We start from the raw sequence: 19,637 nt of genomic DNA on the forward strand, positions 1-19,637 counted from the left end.
AAACATGAGTTTTAGTTGTTATAGGAAATAAATTATATTATTGTTTTATATACAGTTTAGAAGGTAATTTTGAATCGTAGTTATGTTTGAAATAGTATTGAGTAACATTGTTTCTTTGCGCTATGATACGTTATTGGAAAGGTTAGGCAGGTGATGATGCTCTGCCAATGGCATTCAAGTCTGGCCAAATACAATCAATTTTACTCAGATCTTATCCTAGGACAACTTACTATTCCAATAGTCGAGTTATTCAATTATTTACAATGTCAAGGCCAAATCTATTTCCTGATGCGTTCTCGTAACTTACTCAAGAGGAGCGAAAAAGCTTATTTTCGTATGTTAAGACTTTCTTGTCCAAATATGAAAGTCGGCGGCCACAAAATCGTAGCCTTACTTTACATTTCGGTCGAACGATTCCTAAAAGTTCTCAAGTGCATCCAACGCTGTATGTAAGCGGTGATAAATGAAATAATTTTATTTCTCCGCGAGTTTCAAGTCTTACAAGTGATTTATAGTTGCCGGGGGCTCGAACCCGCTCACGGGGATTACGTGCCGGAACCCCGAGGGGAAATAAAACTGTTTCGATTTGTGGATGCTGCACCACTTTTAAGGTTTTTACACTTTAAATGTGGTTTTGAAGTTGGTGTGCGTACTAGTGAAAACTACTTAATTTATGGTTTTTGAGCTATAAAATTGCAAAGCTGAGAGCAAAGTCTTGTCGGGCTTTGAAAAACGGCTTTTGTAATATTTTGATACAATGGATGATTATAACGAGTATGATTAGTGTTATGACCTATGTTTCAGCTACAAATAATATTCGAAAATATTCCCAGTATTCCATCTGCGTTATTTTTGTATGTTGTTTTTCAGCAAAAATATTGCCAATATTGGTCAAGTAAGAAGTTTCCCCTCCTGCTCAAAGGAACCCGGTGCACGTTATATTATAATGTCAGCCGTGGCACAGAACATCCGGAGGGTCACACATTGAGGAAAGCGAAAACGATAAAAATATTCGCAACAATATTGAAGGGATCGTTATTTACGTATATTTTAGGAACAGAATTCATCGAAAAATTCCTCACAAAAATACAAGATGCCTAAAATAAAAGACAAAATTGTGCGTCAGCAAAGTTATGCTCCGAGACGATCGAGTTATTTCTAATTAATTCTGTATTTTCTTACAGAACTCGTGTGTTTTGGAGAGTGTTTCACAGAATAAGGGCTTAGCTCACCTTATTTTGTGTAGGTAGATCTATTTATTGTTTGATTCTGGTGAGAAGTCCGAGCCATAGATCTTGATGACGTAAACAATTCAATGTAAAGACGCTTTGGTGCCGCAGCGGCGTCTCACCGTTTATTAATTAAAGCTTATAACTGGTAGGCTCTGTTTGATCTCAGGCCGCCAGTCCTAACCAAATACTCAGAATTGTTTAATCATGGTTCACAAATGTGGACTGGGTGAATCAAGGTGAACACAGTTTTGTTTATGTTAGGATTGCAAACACCTGATGGTAGTCTAGTATTGAATGAAGTAATACGTTTATGTAGCCTCCATTTGCATGCTAACATTCAGCTCAAATATAACGTGACATGGTGATAAGGCTTTTGCTATCTTGTGCTTCGTTTAGTCTTTCTAGTCAAGAGAGAATGAAATTTTGTCAATAGATTATCGTAACAGGACGCGGCTTGTAATATTAACATAATTTTGCCACCCTTGATATAATTGAATTTGTGTCTTCCTAATTAACAATATTAACAAATTTATTTTTAGGTAATTTTATACGGCGCCCTTATTAATAAAGCCGACTCAAAACACTTCACGAAAATCTGAAAATAGCAACAATAACTTAATGAAGCGAAGTAAACCACGAAATCCAGCTAATTACACGCACTTGGAACACAATGCCTTTGTCTCGAGCGACATTAAGCGCGAACTATTCAGGTGTCCACTATAAATCATGCGACAATGATATCGAGTGAAAAATGGTGCGCGATATAATTGAAACATCGCGTGCGTTTGTTGTGGCGATTTTGTATTAATGCTCGCTACCTTTGTGGGCCATGGCGGAATGCTATGTCCTATTTTTAGACCATTAATTTGCTATGACTTGAAGTGTTGTTAAACTTGTATGTTATTAAAATTGTTCTGTCATGTTCCCATTGTCGATTGTTGAATGGAGTTGATGTTAACATGTGTTTGCAGATAGGTGTTGTGATATTGGATTTTTTTCAAAGCAAATTAAAAGCTATTGTTGCATACACGATGGGTGTGAGTGTTACATGCCAATTGACACGTACGACACGTATTTCATTATGAAAATAAATAAAAATATTTACGCCATTGGAATATAACGGCTATAAAAAGTGACTACGTGTCGTAAAGTTCTTGTACTATCAAAACGGATTAAAACCGTAATCGTTATTGATTTATTCATACCTCGCAAAAGATAAATAGAAAATAAAGGGATATGAAACCAAAATTAAATTCTAGCTTGAGAATACAAACTGATATTTTTAAGTGTAAAAATATATATAGGAATTTTATTTATGAGTTAGTTTTTACAGATGTAAGCAATAAATCTGCCAAGAAGGGAAACTTAACAAGCCATGTCCACCATGATTTGTTGAACATTTCCAAATAAGTGGATAAAGAAACAAAACAAATATCTTCCTATAAATAAAATTCTGAAAGAAAAAATCTTCCAAGCTTGAAAATCCTAACAAAATATGGCGCAGAAGCCGCGACGTTGAATAATAAATGGCGGGCATGCGTACCGTGGCGTCACCTGATACACTGCATACGAAGCGAGCGCTGTTGAATATATCGCGCGCTTACGGAATAGGGACCAGTGATGCTGCTGGAAAAATCGCATTGATTTTGCACATGAAGTGGTCTTGGGATACCGATTAAAAATGTTTGTAGAAAAACTTGGGTGCAGTGGATACCTGATAGATTTCTCGCGCCCCTTTTCAGGCCAGAATTAAAAGAATTACCTACTATGCGTTGTACATGCAGCATGCACCGCATACTACAGGAATGTAAAACCTATATTTGTTTTCAAGATTCTATCTCCACAAATAATTTCATGTAAATTGGTTAAGCTTAAGTAAATGGTTAGGCTATTTATTTAAATTGATGTAAGCCACTGGGGAATTATCCTCATCATATAAAATGCTACAATATAATAAAAATGTTCTTTCTCTTCATAAAATTAACAAAAATATTAAGACTAAATTGTAACAATTTGTTGCTGCCCACACAAGTTTGTGAGTCATTTCCTCAATAAACATACTTGTATTAATATCTTTGAATATCTTTACATCAAAGGCACTTAAAATGAAACGACAGAACACATATTTGTAACCGCCATATTACAGAAACGTGCATTTCAAATATTAGATCTAAATTCGTCCTGCGTCCTTATTCTATAGTATTTAAATGGTACCAGAATCACAATTTTATTTTAATCTGTTGCATTGGTATATTGCAGGTATATAACTCAAAATACAGTGTTAAAATAAGAAGTAATTTTTGAATGAGTTTAGGTACCTATATAAAAAAAAAAAATACAGAAACCTCTACGTTTTCGAAAATAATTTTCTTCCATTCGACAGAATCAATCCATTCCAAAGAAGGACCAAAAGTATGTGATCAAAAGTAATAACATAAATATTGCCAGCAACACAAAATACTACTACTACCGGTACTTTCTTCCTTTTCCAGAATAAGTCAGCGCATGTGAGAATGCGCGACGCCCGGGACAGTCTCTTTGATCAACGAGTCCATTCTATTCGCGTCGACTGTGTCCAACAGAGAACATGCCACCACTATTTGTTTCCACTAAACTTCATATTTGATGCCAGCTTTTTGAAGTTTTTTTGATGTGGTTTTAATGTTTAATGGGGCCTGAAGCGTATCAGGTTTTACAATTAGGTGTTTTTCAAATGACTTATGTTTCTTTGTATCTTCTGATTCTAACTTGTACATGGTTTTAATAGCACTGAAATCTGCTCAGTGGTGGCTAACGCTCATTTCTTCTCTATGAAAAAAAGGCCTTTATGTCCAGCATTGAAATAATAAAAATACTGACTATGACGAAGTTCTGCTCTTCATATTCTAAAACATATAACTTCAGTACTATCAGAAACCACTTTGCTGGTATCATGCTCACAACTTAGAGTATCAAATCCTCTATTACTATGTGCATAGCATTAGTGCGCAAGTTGGCAGCATTATAATAATCGGCGCCATGTATGCCGGTAATTACTTGTGGATCTACTGCGGTGTGTTCACAAGTTTCCACTTTATTCATGAGGGGCCATTAAACCTTGTTACTGCTGCAATTATAATACGCGTATCATTACAATGTATGGATAGCTGGAAAAACTGTTTGGGGTCATTACTTTCATTCAGTATTTTCTGTTGGTTTTTTTATGTGATATGTAATCATGCTCAAATATGAAAAGTTCAGTAAGTATTACCTTATGTGCATACACAGTAATGACAAATGATTCTTATAAAAGAGGCAGACAAAAAGCTTTCTGATTCCACGAACATAAACTAACGACCTAACTGACACATCAAAGTCCCTCACTAAACGCGTTCTAACAAATCCTGCCCCTGGCCGTCACTGAAAGATCCCATGACTGATAGTGTTGTTTAACGACAAACATATTAGGGCTGACTTGAAAGCCAACTTAAACCGCCTCAAAGCTGATTGAGCATTCGCGTGACCTCGTGGCATTTTATTGATATTCATGGAAGCACTACACACCGCTGCATCGCCGACTCGCCGAAAACTCCCGGAAGATCCCGAACGTCTCCAAACCTATTAGATTTATGTTCGAGTTCAGTAATCGATAGCTATTGGTCGCATTGATGTCAACTCCAAGTTTTGGCTCAGTGAATAATGTGAGGTTTTCCGTGCTTTTAGTTTCCGGCGAGTTCGAGTGGAGTTAGTGTGTGCCGATATATTTAACTCGTGTTTGGGAGTGCAGAAAGGCGTGCGACTTTTAGAATAGGGTCACGCGCCACTTTTATGGGATCTAATTTACCATCAATGAAGATTTACAGATCGTTGCACTTCCTATTGATACGTAAATTGTCTCATCGAGGCAAAAATATGTGGTAATCGTGGAGAACGTTATAATTGCTTATCTAAATAACTTTAAAAATGGACAGCCGTATTATGTCGTTTTCCCTTAATCTCTAACAATTTCAGAGCCTACTCACAAAAGGAAAGTTAGTTAGCAAACTTGTATGGTTTTGAGAATTAAGGAAAATAAAGCGTTATTACATTAGACGTTTCTGGCAGTTGGTTCAACAAGTCTTTTCTGCGTGGGTTGTGTTAATTCCCGACAAGTTGTTTATTAATAAGAACAATTGTGATTGTGAAGGTGCTCGCTCCTAGCTCACTTATTACGTACAAGTGGGTTATTTACGACTTATGTTCGTACCCCGCGTGTCCTCCAAGATATTTATAAATGTTTAGCCTTTGTGCTCCTTTTCTATGTAGGCACCTAGTATTTTATTATGAAACTTATTCTATTAAAGCTAGTTGGTTTGATAGATAACCTAGTTTTTTCGGTAATTTGATTAATAGTTGTTTTCTGGGACAATGGTTCAGTACCCATGTTGGATATGACCATCATTCAAATTAAATCTAAAACTAACAACTCAACACGTTACACATCGGTGTAACAGCCAGCCAAGTATGATTAGGCACCTCAAAAATTCATTTTGTATTCTAAATCATTGGAATCGCTCCCTATTGCGACAAATACGGCAATTTTTACTTTCTTTGGCCCAAATTGACCCGAACCCCAAACTTTAACAATAATGAAATTATTTAAAAACTTCGCCGCGGAATGGCACTCTCCCCTTTGATGGCGATTAGCCGTTGTCGCAAACATTTCAGATAATACTTTTTCTGTTTGTCTGAGTGTTGAAGAGTTCTTTGTTATAAACTCCTATTTCAACAATGGAATGGAATACTTTCACAAATTAAGGCTTAGGGCCAGGCCACAACAGTGCGTTGCGGCGTCGCATCGCAAAAACAACATTGCACAGCTATGCAATTAATATGATATGCGTCGTTGATTTTTGCGATGCGACGCCGCAACGCACTGTTGTGGCCTGGCCCTAAGGGTTGTTAGGCTGACGAACTTGGAACATTTTTGATGAGACATTGACCTTCTTTTGATGACTTAGATTATAAACTTATAATCTTAAAAATATTAAATAACAATCTGAAGACATAAGACATTATTCAAGGCCAATGCAACAATATCCGCAACACGAACGTTAGCATCTGCCAAAATAAACATTGATTAATATTAATAAGATTCAAATACATATTTCTCACAATAACATTATACAACTTTATAGCTATATTATATGCATAATGCATACTGACAATCACGACAAGTTTTTTATTCAGAACACAAAATATAACAACGAAATAATATTTTGCAGCCATTCAACACAGGTCCATTTAAACTGCAAAACTGAACTCCACCAAGCTTCAACTAGCATCAAGTTAATTACTATCTAATACTGGTTCGATGTTCGCGACTTACCGAACAGTCGTGAAATTCTCAAAATTAGTTGTCATGTGATTCTACTGGCTTAGCTGCATATAATTCAATGAACATGCTATTTCATTAGCGAGGCCTGCGTCTGAGCAAACTGCGGTTTGCATAAGCATAAACTGTGTTTGACTTGGCCTTGATTGCCAGGTGGACAATAGTTAACATTGCTTATAGTAAGCTTAAGCCTCTATGCTAGAACAGGCATCGAGAAATCTTTCGATCCCTACTAATAATATATATTATTAATGCAAAAATGGGTTAGTTTTACGCGTTGACGCTAAAACGGCTTACCGGTAAATAAATGTTTGTAGATAGACGAAGGAGGCAGTTTTAAAGGTTGCGTGCAAATACCAGTTTATTAAAAAAATTAAGTTTTAGTTCAGTGATCCTAGTAGACCTAGATTTTAATCTTGATTCCAGCAGATTCAAGATAAAACAGCTGTTCTTATTCCAATATCAAATATGTTCCGCACTATGCGCTGACGTAGTTTTTCCTTTATTTTATCTCCGCTCCAGCTTTCATACTTCCATCTATCTTTTCGTCAGTCAGACGTAATACTCAGTATTCCTACAAATAATATTTACTTTATTTTAGTCTCTATTCCCTTGAGAGGTCTTAAAATAAGCTAAAGTAACCAGACGACGTGTCCGAGATAACATCAGTGGGATATATAAACTATTTCTTGAATCCTTTTTCAAAAGAAACTTTGTGAAGGAAAAAGTTATTAAGTTATAATGGGTTCATGTCCCACCGTTGCAGATAGGCGCTCAAATTATTTGAGACAATGTTCCACTGACCTGGTTTGCTGAGTGCTGCTAAATCCTTTTGGTATTACTTCAACGTCTCTTGCATTACATATGCAAAGAACTGTTATTATTTATGTTCATCTGAATTCTGAAATCATGCATATATTATTTCTGTAATGTTAAATCAAGGATAAGCCGTATTTATCATAAATACAATATGTTTTCATCATTTCTATTTATACCCAGTAGAATTTAATCATAAGCCAAAAAACCTGTCTTGTTTCCGTAAATAATAATATCTTGTATCAGAAATAGTGAACTTGTCATAACTAAAATACCCAACCTCCCAAGCTCACATATTTTATATTTGGAACACTCAAGGATTCGCTCCAAATATAACCCTAAAACGGCGCAGTCGCTTAAGCGCGTCATCCGGAGTCGAAAATGACGTTCGAATACGAGTCGCGTGACAAATGCTTCGATTAGTACTGGCCGCTTCATTTGTTTGGGGATCGCATCCTATAAAATTAACTCCTCTTTGATCTACACTCGTTAGTTGATGCTCTTTATGGAAGTGACGCTACAGATATTCTTTTTTTGATGTCTATTTGTAGCAGCTTTGAAGGGTTAAGTTCTCTTCTTTGAAGATGAATCAAGATTCTTGTGGATTTGTTTAATGTTTTTTTTATTGTGCTCTAATGTGATATTATTAGGTCGTTTCTTATAAATATGTTTGTTAAATTAGTTCCTAATAGATTGTTTGTTTGTTACAGAAAAATAAGAAGAACGCCAAGGGAATTGAAAGTTCGGTAAGAAACCTTTCATAAGTTAAATACTACTAATATTGCTTGATCTAAATATAGACTCCAATATTGTACGAATAGTGAAACATTTTCACGCCTTTTTATATTTGGAACAGTAAAGTTTGTTCAAAGTATCTATAAAATTGAATAGGTTGGTACCTCAATTCATCACATTTGACCAAAATAAAGACCTTAAAAGGCAATTATTTGCATGACAACCTTTATTTTACAAGGCAAAAAAACATCAACTATGTAAAGTAACTTTAGTCTTTATTACGCAGTAGTTTAGGTTCTAAATTCCTTGTTGGGTGGGATCCTCAAAATTGAAACAAATCCGTCCTTTTTAGCGCCTATATAAACAGTATAAATCTTCGACGAGTGTGACGTGCTAAGCCCCACTTAACGCTCACCTCAATGTATCTTTGCCTGGATTTAATAATTACTCGTGTCACTTTCACGCGTCTGTATTACGTAACTACGACTGCGATGCCTATTTTTTTATTATTATTAAACGGTTAGTTAATAAAACAATTTAGCCGGTTTATAGCTGTCATCATAAAACTGTCAATATTGGATTATGTTTTAATTTTATTTACAACATGCATTAATGTGTTAATTCTGAAGATACCAATCAAAATATGCCAATAAATGACAGTCATAAATATTTTAATTATAATTTTGTTCGTAACAAATTAGTATTACCTATTGGTGAATTATTTTGTATTAATTAAAACTTTGGATAGTTATATCGATAGTTTGTCCGCAGTTTGCCAATTTGCCTAAACTTAGTTAAATCTCGTAGTTTCATAATACATTACATTAATTGAGAGCAAGCCGGCGAGCGCTTCAATAGAATTATGTAAATGTTAGACATACATAGGAGTGCTGCTGGCATATTTAAACTTACAATGAGCTCTACGTTTAAAATAAATTTCGTTTTGTGTATAAGTAAAGAATTTCAGTTTTTGTCAGTCTATAAAAATAGGTGTCTGCTAACGTTCTAAATCAACCAGAAAATACATAATTACGTGACCACAATAATATTACTAATCGCACGATTACAGCACAACGGTCGCAAGGCACGGTTACACGCAGCGCGTATGACCATAATTGTGTAGTCGCGGCGGGACTCTCCACGCCTATATATTACGGCACGAGGGTGCATATTTTACTCCACTTATGACGAACGTCCCGTTTTTTTCACGTCTCTTTTCTGAATAATTTTTCGTCTGTCAGTCGGTCGTACGCCCATTGTGTTTCAAATAAAAAGCGTATCTTTTTCAGCGTGAATTCGTTAAGAGTATTTTATTAAAGCCGATTATTCTAAGTGGTTTGTTTGAATAATTGTTCTGTAATGAAGACAGGTTCGAAGGTTTCTGCTCTTAATGAGCTTAATGTCCTTTTTGTGTTTACTCTTCGTTTTGGTTTGGCGGCTTGCTGCCTAAAGTATCAGTTTTTCTTCCGTTTGAATAATTGTTGCTTAATTAGCGAACGCTTGGGCAGATGAATTATTCATTATTTTTGTTGCGAGTCGAGCCTCAAAGTGCTATCAACACGTCTGATATACTTGAGAGGTTAATAAAACTTTGGGCTGTAATCCCTCATAAGAGCCGAACTCTTCCACGTAATCTATAGAGTAAATCTAAGAGGACTTATAGCTAAAAGGTACTTCGGTATTCATAAAAGTGAAGTCAATCAGTATGTAAGTATGCATGACCTGGTTCTCTTTTATATTTAGTCTGTACGTACCCCAGTACACTTAGTTAGCCGACATAAACCTTTAGTAGCGAACTTCTAAAAGGAAAGTAAAAACATTTTTTATATTTTTTGTGGATTTGCGACAAACCGTCGGAATAAAAACGTGCCAGCTGAGGATTGCGACACTCGCTCGTTTTTCTTCAACACATCAGTAATAAAGTATATCATTCACTTTTATGATATGACAGTTTCCTTTTTAAATTCAGAGAGAATTTTATTACGAGCTGATAGAATCACTCTGCTGAATACGAGCACTCCCACTCAATTTGAAATACTAAATCTGATGGAATACTTCTCTATTTAACTTACCAATTCGGGAAAGTAAAATGAAAACAATAATAGCAACTCATCGGAAACAGCGGAACTACAAAACAATGACAAACACACTTCAATTACTAGCAGCCCACGATCAGAGCCGCGTAATCCCGCCTTAAGCCCTCCCCGAGAGATCTTCTAATACTTGAGATTTTTCGGCGAAAGGACAAGCCGAGGCCGAGGCCGACGCCGAGAACGCTCGGCATCTCGAACATTCGCTTTCAGACACGACACGTGATTTCTGCCAAGCAAAGGGTCCCGTACCTACAATGTATGCGACTTAAATCTCTGTCAACATGCAATGTTAGATTCGGAGAGAGGTCGGATTCCGATTGTCAGACAACTTAGATAGGCATGGGCACATCATGTAAGTAGTTGCTTCATGAGTTCGGATGTTTCAATATTGCTATTGCATAAATTAACCAAGGCATTAATTATGACGTCCTATTTGAAGCTGAAATACGCAGACTACACAATGGAATATAATTTGATTTCAAATATTATAATCTCCGAAGTCTACATCTCTATCGTACGAACATCGAATGGATTACAAATGACAAGTAATCGATTTAGATCCGTCTCGTACAGATGAGACTGATTATGAAGTACATATTTCAATGACATATCCCAGAATTTGTCTCAAAAATGTATGTGTAAAATAATTGTAAAAGCTAGTAAAAGTATGATAAATGTGTGGAACGATTTGTGAGCGCAATATATCAGCGGGAATGCGACAGATCGCTCCGTGCCGATCGATCGTCAGATTAGCTCTGTGTGCCGACAAAATATTGCTGACCTCTTCTACTGGATTTTTTTAAACTTATTGCTTGAACTGCGTACTGATTGGGTATTTTTAGATTCCATGAAATCGGTGTTTTGTTGTGAAACTTTATATCTAGTGTAAGTGCTTTCAGAAGTGGTAACTTTAGTATCAAAGCAGAAAAATTGGGAAAATGAATATATCCGACAAAATATTTTACACACAAATAACCGACTAGCTTTTTTGCAACTACTTTTGGGTTGGCTTTCTGTTCCGAAAATCTATCTGTATAATCTGAACCGAAAAACATATGAGACGGATTCTATTCCCCGTTGAGTAAATGAAAAATATTGAAACTCATTGCTTGTACCTAAAAGCAAGACTCATTGAATTAATTCGTAATAGAACAATCACGCTACGAAATAGAATAACTTTATATTTGCCCAGAAAATTAGTCCATAAATAGTGTTAACAAATACCGTTAGTAATGTCAACACTAAAATATCTCAAATTGATTGTATTACTGTACACAACGGTTGTATTTACTTAGTACCTCGCTATCATATCGGCGGCGAATTCTAAACACGGCCGGCGATGGACACTGTGTCCGCCTGACACCAAAGATGGCCAAATGTTATTTACGTGGTCGTCACTTCGGACGGCTATTTCCGACCGAGCCAGACACACGGCCCTGATGGAAAACACTGTTGACACGCGCACATTAGTGCTGTGATTCACGCTCTTTGTTTGTCTTCACAGAATATAATGTGTGTGCATAAGCCCCCACTGACCGAATTCTTACGTTACTTTGATGTATATACCTAATGTGTTCTCCGTCAACTTGCATTAATTTTATGTTACTTTTATTCGTTTAATAACGAATGATGTGACTCTCCGGCATTTTTATTGTTTTTATTTTTAGTAGTGTTCTTATTAATGGAGTGGTTATGTAAGCAACTTTCGGTTTCAAAACATGTTTTGACATAAAACGTGTTTGTGATAGAAGTAGTAGGCCTTGAACTATACTGTGGGTTCAAGTTACTTGTTTTACCTACTTCACTAAAATCATCTTCGTTATTGCCGCATCAAGCTTTATTTGCCAATACGTTTACCTACAGTAGGTAATCTAAAATTGATAGTAATTATTTATTCATTGAAACACAAACTCATAAACTTGTGCATTGTATTGGAAGCACCATAAAAATCACGTAGACAAAATGAGTAATGTGAATTAAACTGTTCCCAAGTCGGCAATTTTTTATTTTAATCTGTAGCGTACGAACAATATACAAAGGAGATTATTCTTGCAGAATAAAATGTACAAGCGGGCCGAGTGACTGTCATAATTAAATTATTATATTACTTAGAGACACACGACAGTGGGTCAAGGTTCCAGGGTCCGTTTGAACGTGAAGGATTTTTTAATCATTAATATTTTTATTATTTACGAAGAGAAGGACTAAAACAGCTGTGCTCCGAGAAATGGACCCATAAATCCAGAGACTCGCTGAGAAATTATGTTTTCGTTTAATTTATATTATTTCATTTTTCATTAGACCAATACTGTGTGGGATGGCGTCTGGTACTTATTCATTATGGGACTTTGATATTTCATTTTTTGCTCGCATTTTCAATATGACGATTATTTACGTTCAACACGACCTTTAGTGCAATATCTAGAAAAGGTGAGAAAAAGAGCTTTACTTTATGTACTTTGAAAAGCTGCAAGATATTTTTATACAGATAGTGTTATAAGCCCTTTTGTTCTTCATCATAATCATCCTCCTGCCCTTATCTCTTTTGTTCTTCATATTCACAGAATAAAAGTGATGTACGTCGATTTGTGTTTTTGTAAGTTCCCGCCGTTACCCTAAGTACAGGATTTGTCCTAAAAGAGAAAATGGTAGAACATTATTCTTAGAACATATGGTTAAAGCCTGATTTACTGGAGGGGACAAATATTTTTATAACAATGATATCACGACAATGTCCTTTATACAATACTTAGTGTATATTATTTTATTTGATATTTCTCTTTTCGAAGACATTAAAGTCGCTGTAATTTATTGGCGAGTAATAAAATCACGCTAGTAGGTATCTATCATATCTTGAGGATGTGTGTCACGCAAAAAATACAGAACGGATTTTGATGAAACTTGATTTGGATTGAAAACAAAATATAGGCTACTTTCTGTCCATGTGCGAGAAGCAGTTCCCTCCAAAAATTAAAAAAAATCCAAAGTAAGTGTTAAACTTTTTGGTGGCAAACATTTTCAAGTGCTATGTCTGTTGTAAGCTAGGCTTTAGGAAGTAATGAGGGTCGCTCAGAGAACTCCACGGACTTACAAACCGCACTCCATTGCACCCTGGTCTTACTGTAAGTCCAATTTAGGAGCCGATCCGATCTTACCGACCATTTCACGTACTTGCCGAACTGCTGGCTAAAGATCTGATTCGATAGCGAGGCTTTTTTATAGTTTTCTTGGATACGTTGAAGTTTAAGATAACTGTTTTATGTAGGTAGTAGATGCTATCTCCAAATTTTTAATTGGTTGTTATCGACTCCTAGGTATTAACTATACAGGTTTCATTTCATATTGCTCAGTTCCTTATTTAAGTATGCCTTACAGGTAAAAAGCGAAAATTATTAAAGATTTGGTCTTAACGACGAGGCGGATAAATAGCAAAATTGACATTTAAAATGTTATGTATGTTAGCAAAAAGCAGATGCGCTAAAGGTTAAGGTGATGGCTATTTAAGTAAATTGCAAAGTTCAAGGATACGAGGTGACGGAAACGATATTTAATATAACAAGATCGATAATAATCCGATAGTTGGTGTTTATGTTTAGATTCCTGATGATAGATGTCGCTGCTAGTCTATTCTCCGCATAAGTGAGAGTAAAAGTGAACTTGGTGAATTTACTTTTACCTCTATGTTTCGTGGCGCTCGTAATTATAAAATTAAAGCAGTATATTGTTTCGATTGTGATAATCTTTTCTTATGTGGAAATACCTATAATAATAAAAGCTTTGTATCAATAAAAAATATATAGCCATATACAGCATTCCTATACCGTGATTCGCACTGCAGAAGTTTTAGGAAGTGTTTCCATATTCACATTTCACTCTTGACCGCAACAGTCAGATACAACACAATTCCAATATATCCGTAAATACAAGTGGAGATCAAATGTTTATTCGTTACACAATATAATTCCACAATCCAATAATATGTTCTCATCGATACAGATTACTTCATGATTCGCTGCGACCGGGAAGTAATCCAACGAATGATCACTATCAATCACTTCAGCCAAGAATTACATCCCAATGTCACTATAATCCTGTGATTGGAAACTATTACTTTGTAATGCTCTCTCGGTATTCATTTTACAAGTACTTACTTGATGTTGTAGATTTAGTATTAAGCGATATCTGTCGTCTTGGTGAATGCATGAACGCGGATGGTGCATCTATCTATAGTATAGTCTATAGAATCTATACACTATGCTATGGTCAGTTGGCACTATGTATGCAAACAAGACATGGTTTATATTATAGGCTACTACTTACGGAGATATAAATAAGATTAACACTATAGGAGATAGTCGAGATTTTCGGAAACTCATAAGTATACACCCTATCGGGAAAAGATTATTCTTAATTATTTAAGTATCAATGTAGTCCTATACTGCAAAATTATAAAATAATTTAATAACAGGAAAAAAAAGGAATAAAATTTTCTTTTACGTCAACATACAACTCCAAAACAGTGACAACAAACAACAGCTACATTTACACATAAAATCCACCATAAACAAGACCTACAAAACCCTCCGCATAGAATAAAACAAATAACCGTCACTTCCATACCATTGTCTGTTACATCCCTTGCGTTTTATACAGCGGGCTCAGCCGCGTGCGTCGGACAGTCGACGCGGCGACGTGTGGGCGACGCGCAAACACGTCGCGCCGTGTCGCGTGACCAAACACCGCCGTGACGTGACGCCAGCGAAATGACGAAGCGTGACACTGCCTTCCACTATCACTGCCTGCCAACTTTAATTGCTGTTTTATTGTCATTGGCGATTTTGAATTAGATTAGATACATTTTGGTTTTGTAGATTCGCGGCTCTGTATAAAGTTATCATTTATTATGATTACGTCCTCTAAAAAATATTCATGCGTATGGACTGGACTGTTAGATATATTTTTTTGGCTTACAAATCCCGAATGGATTTGTTAAAAAAATATATAGCGATAGTATTTTTCCAAGCTTCACTGCACGTCAAAATAGCTGAAAAAACAAGTGAGTAACTGGATTCTATACAAAACACATGGCCAGTCGCAATGCATTGTCAAACGGTGAGCGAATAATTTACAGCGAGATTGGTGCGTCGATGGCGCAATCTTCGGGATTAGCCGGTCGCCGGCGAGCTATGGACGCTAAACAACCTAATGTATTGCCTAGTTACTATTTATTGCCTTTATCCTTGGCTGAACGTTGCGCGCAATGTATATGGGACATTCAGAGATTTGTTTCGCTAGCAAGCATTGTAACTGTTGCTTGGAAAAGTCTAAATCTTTTCTGGTATTTTATTTTTTCTAGATCGATGCATGCAAACTTTAAATCACCTCTATATTGCCTGGTGCTCGTAACTTACATATGCTTTATTGGACTGAAGAATATTATCACAGTGTTCATCGATATCTATTAAGTAAAGTGAATATAATACAATTGAAGTTAATCCGAGTGCTATAAGATTTCTGTTCTGAGTGCAAACACTGAGTCTAGATATTGATTCCATCTAACTCCAGTTTGATCGCAAACAACAGAAGCTTGGCTGTTTATTCTGCGGAGCTAGTTGTTGGGTTCTTGGAATCTAGCCGTAATACAGCTACTTTTAAATAGATTATAACAGTCTTTAGCTTCTTACAGTAAATAACTTGTAAATTAATTTGCGCGAAACTAATGCTTCTGAATGGATCAAAGGCAGTTGTTCTCGTGGATAATGAAACTACATTAAGTGTGGATGATAGTATTATCTTTGAACCGTGCACGCATGAGATACTCGGTGTTTGATGAAATGTTGTATTTGGTTGACAAAGTAAAGTTGACGAAAAATGTCGGCCGTACTCTATTTCAGATTCCAAGAACAGCGGAAATATTGAAAAGTATTCCCGAGCTATCTTATGTCAGTCTCATATCAGGACTGGTTTCGTCAGAATAAAAGGTTCTGACAAATTGAATTTGAACTCAAGGTTATCTAAAGGGCAAACAGTGGTCCCGAACTAGCAAAATTATCCGTGTTTACCTGTCCCACACCTTTGATCCGCTATCAACCGTTTATGAACCAACCGTATAATACATGGCGAGTTTATTATTTTATAAATTCGCTTGCACAAAGGTCCGAGTCGAACCCAATTTACGCCCGGAGGAACATAAAGGGGGTTCGGAAACCAACTTAGGTGTGCTCCTCCGAAAATTTAACCGCACCACTTATCTCAAGGACCCAAGGGTGAAAATTGTTTGGCTTTAAATGCGTAGGAGTGTGAACATTTGGTGGTATTAGCGCGACGTCCTGTGGACGACAAGATCACGCCTCGACTTCGTTAACTTCTATTTATTGATTTCGCTCGAAGATGTTTATAGTTTGGTTCTGGTAAAAGATTTGTGGCTCGAATATCTGCTGTTACACTATTTCTGTAAGTGGGTGACGAATGACAAACGATAAATATGGGCGCAGTTTGCAGGGGAGGGCTTCCTTCGATGCTCAAAATAGAATTTGCTTTTTGGAATTAAAACGTACGTCAAACAAATGATTAACGCACGGATACGAGACAAACATTGTAACCACGGCTTACAAAGCCTGTCAAACAATTCTAGTTATGAATACATTGTTATTTTGAAATTCACGTGAAAACATTATTTCAGTTAGAAAGCCTAAAGTCAAATAAAAGTTAGTGTTATATTAAATTCAACTGGTAACATGTTCAGTTGCTATTATTTAAGAACGTTACATATTAAATTGCCTCTAGGCGTTATTAGCAGAAGTAGCTTCAAATGAAGCCGTTAATACTACTACTTGAATCAAGAACACAATTTAAGAGACAATCCATAAGTTATTTTTTATTCCATCTACTATAAGAGAACCATACCAATAAACAGCTTAAATTATTTCAACTTTTTAACAGATTTATAGCAGCAGTGTATCATTATCATCAATCAAGCAGTAATAATGGTGCGTTATTTAAGTGTTACAATAGAAAACAAGTGAACACTCGATCGCTGTTATAAATAGCGATACAGAATAAAGCAAATCGGTGATTTCTGGAGTACACGGCGGAACGTCTTTGTGTGCGCGATATAGACATTAATGGTGGTTCGCAAGCACTACAATAAAGCGCTAAACAACGCCACAATGAGCCACACTAAATATTTCACTACAAAAAGCTAGCGCTGTCTCGCTCGAACATTTTCGCGATTGGAATGAGACATTACAGGGATAAATGGTTTCCTTTGATGTCGACGCAGCGACGCCGTACGGCCACTACATATCACTTAGTATTCTTACGTTCGCTGCCACACAAAAACATCACCAAGAAAATTTTACACGATGTATAAATTCCTTAGCACTTAAAACAATGTTTTATTGGCATTACCCGTGGGTGGTAATGTTCATTTGTTTATCTTTTGCTTAGCACCGGATCGTCGGCTAATATTGCCTTTGTTCGCTCCGGATCGATCGGCCGATAAGTTTATCGCGATCACTAAATAAATTATTGGGATTGTACGGCCGTCTTTATTTGTTTTGTCTATGTCGGTTCCCGTTTTGATTCGTCACGATTTTGTTTTACAAACACTGGCTGGAATACTTAGCGGATTTCTTTGGGCGAATAAAGGGGGAAGTGCTATGTAAACAGGATGAGTTTGTCTTCAGTTATTCGAAATGACTAAGTTATTTTTTATTGCCCTCAGATTATTGGTTACTTTGAAGAAGTTGAGACAGTGTTTCTTTTCGATTTATATGTCAAATATTATTTAGTATTGCTAGCTATTTTTTAGTTCTGTTCGTTTGTTTTTATATTATTTTCTTGTATAACAAGAAAATCTACATTAATGGTAGCTAAAATACATCAGCAAAAGCGCCTTTGTATGCTATACCAATGGAATGAACTAATGCCACAGACAGCGCCCAGACAAACAGATGACAACTAATCAACACTCAAAAGAACACAAATAAAAACTCAAAAAGCTAACCCGAATGCAATTACTTATAACAATCAATACGAAGACACGAAGTATTGGATCAAAACAAGCTATCAATGGTAGGAAAGTTCGTGGGGGCAAGATTAATGATGTTCCATCCCCGAGTACACCCCTTGCATCAATCACTTAGCCCTTTGATGTATTATTTACTCACAAAGTTATTTTTGTGTCTCCTGCTTTTGAAGGGGCGCAAATATTTTTCAACAGCATCTGTCGGTGTGTGGTGATGGACGAGGATGAGGTGGAGGGGGACGGGATGGGGGTGAAGGATAGTTATGGTGTCATAATGGGGCGGAGACAGGGATGCGCTGATTTGGGTGTGAAAGGAAAACAATGGTCAGCTGTTTGTACAAGATAGTCGAATTAATTCTACATGGAATGTTGCTTTTGATATTGGCTATTAATTTTGTAATTTTTATGATAATAACATTTCCTGTAATAATATTATTGTTGCCTGAAACCACAGCTAACAAGTACCTAACTATCCATAAATTCCTCTTGGATCCCTAAACTTTTACCGATAGTACCTATAGCCACTTGAGCCCAAAGATCTTATCCAGTCTTGTCCATGTATTGTACTTACAATACACACGCTTCTTCTCACACGTTTCTTCGCTTTTCTCGTAAGCCTACCGTATGTACTTGGTAAAAAGCTACGCAATAAGTAAGTAAAGACAAAAACACGAAGAATGAATCCTAAACATGCATGCAAACCGCAAATGTCAATGAGCAAAGATGCGTGTTATTATAGTAATATGGCAATGTGCCACGTCACGTGTTTTTAACCTAAGATGTCTCAATCCAAATAATTTTAATAAGTGTTATATCAACCTTGATATTGATCACAACTCGGGCCCCTGACCCTAATCCTCCGGCAAGTGGTCGCTGCTTCTTCATAGCAAAACCATAAATAACCACCCGATAAATATTTATTGGCAATTATAATGTAATCTACGAATAGTTTAATTTTGATGAATTGGTCCAACGCTTAATTCGGTGTAGGGCTGGCGGCTTTGAGAATTACCTAAGTCTTTGTATAACAATATAAGTTTGAAGTTTAAGGGAGCAATTATTATGTATAACTTAAATAAGAGTTATTAATACCGAATAATCGCTATGTTAGATAATTCCAATGGATTATCCCCTTTCGAGGAAAAGTGTACGCTTGAATTTACCTACTAATAACAATGACATTTGGCTCTCACATGATCATCAAATTATGTCCTCTAACTTCATTTTTGGTTCACATAAAACTTTTATATTCACGTGTTTGAAAGTTGCTCTGATGAATCTTGTTATTTCTATTTTTATACAAACATCTATAGAATAAAATAAACTCCCGGACACAGAGTCAAGGTCTCGACACGAAGGCACGTTTGACACTTGAAAAA

At 36.2% G+C, this 19,637-nt stretch overlaps 2 protein-coding genes across 2 annotated transcripts in view; both read left to right on the top strand.

Moving 5' to 3' along the window:
- Window positions 1-19,637, top strand: part of LOC135118052 (uncharacterized) — a 127,303-nt gene that overhangs the window by 83,184 nt on the left and 24,482 nt on the right. The window lies entirely within an intron of this gene.
- LOC110379559 (lachesin) overlaps window positions 8,112-19,637 on the top strand; it is a 190,100-nt gene continuing 178,574 nt past the window's right edge. The window contains exon 1 of the mRNA XM_064038747.1: window positions 8,112-8,147. The gene's annotated coding sequence lies outside the window, so the exon portion shown is untranslated. The remainder of the gene's footprint in view (window positions 8,148-19,637) is intronic.

The sequence above is a fragment of the Helicoverpa armigera genome, chromosome 17 (genome assembly GCF_030705265.1).
Source record: "Helicoverpa armigera isolate CAAS_96S chromosome 17, ASM3070526v1, whole genome shotgun sequence".
Lineage (NCBI taxonomy): Eukaryota > Metazoa > Arthropoda > Insecta > Lepidoptera > Noctuidae > Helicoverpa > Helicoverpa armigera.